Here is a 1,684-nt window from a genome sequence, read left to right on the forward strand (position 1 = left end):
GCTTTGGTTTCTTCTTCTGTTTAATGGGAGAGATATCCCCAGTCCTAGCTACTTCAGTGGTTGGGTAAGAAATTAAATGACATATTTTTGAGTAATGTTCTTTGTGAACTCTAAAGGGTTTACATAAATGTTAACAATTATTACATTTTTATAGTGAATAAGTGGAAAGACATCTATTAAGTCTTTATTATGAGCCAGATACTGTATTTAAGCACTTAGGATATAAATGCAAAGCAAGATTAATCGCTGCCCTCAAGAAGCTTACATTCTAATCAGAAAAATCATACACACACACACACACACACACACACACACACACACACACACATATATATGAATGGTGGCCAGGGAAGACTTTTTTGATCAAATGAGTTATCATATGTAAGCATTTTGCAAACCTTAAAAATGCTGTCTAAATGCCAGCAGTATTGATAGACCTATGATTGACAGGCTCATCACACCAGCTTTTTTCCTACCTAGTAATTTGTGTCTATTCTCAGTGAAGTAAGATAGATCAATTACCTTGTACTGGATGCTAGAGAATACACAATTTGCATATAGTTTTGCATTCCCTGAGTTTTAAAAAATTGTGAAATGTATCTATTATAATTCTATAACTCATCATAAAAGCCCATAACTAAATATCCTGAACATTCAAAATCCTTTGGTGCCACTTTCATTAGACTTGGCAGTAGCATAGACAGTGAAATTCATGTTTTTAGATTTTTTTTCTAACCATTGGAAGACAAATTATTTATTTCTGAAGGATATGTTGCTCATTACTACAAAAAACTGAACTATTCACACTAAACAATAAAAATAATATGTTAACAGAGATTTTCACCCAAATTGATAAAGCCATATAGGTGTAGAATTACTTTCCAACACTGTGGAAAGACATTCAAAAAATACCTGTATTCCCAAAGATAGCTTGAGCTATCAATAAGTTTGCCATCAAAATAAAAGAAAGCATATTGGCCAGCATTCTGTCATCTAACATGAAAAATAATTGCCTTCTGTTTTCCCTTTTTTCCCCTAGTTTTGATTTTTTTGTTTATCCATCTAAACAATGATTTATTTCTACATTTGGGATGACCAACATGTTAGAAAAAGGTGTTAATTATTGCTTTAATGAGGGTATGGGTTCTATGTATATCATCATATTCCATGGTTATACAAACTATTATCAGTGTGACCTAAAAAAAATTCAGTGAATAAATTAACAGAAACAGGCATATGACCAGTTTTATAAGAACAACTCCACCCCTCCCTCAACCAGTTACAAAACTAATGAAGGAGCAGGTAACTTAATACCTAAAAGTATCAGGGATCTTTCATAAATTTGGACAGTTCTTCCTGTATCCATGGGCATCATTGTATCCAAGCATTGGTTTGAGAGAAGAATATAGAAAGTCATGTCCTTGTACCTCTTCCTTTGAATGACCTAGGAACAATCCACAAGGAAAAATTAGACTCTGTTTTAAAGTCGTTCATTCATTCTTAGCAAACATTCATTACCTACTATATGTAAGTATGGGTATAGGATGTGTTCAAGGAAGACAATTACCTCTGGTATGAGGGCTGTTGAGACATTTTCAGAGCTACTTTGATGTTTTCCTGAACCAGCTAAATCTCACCTGATTCCAAAAAGCTCTAGAATGCACAACAGCCACACCTCGACAAA

The sequence above is a fragment of the Macrotis lagotis genome, chromosome 7, assembly GCF_037893015.1.
Source record: "Macrotis lagotis isolate mMagLag1 chromosome 7, bilby.v1.9.chrom.fasta, whole genome shotgun sequence".
Classification (NCBI taxonomy): domain Eukaryota; kingdom Metazoa; phylum Chordata; class Mammalia; order Peramelemorphia; family Peramelidae; genus Macrotis; species Macrotis lagotis.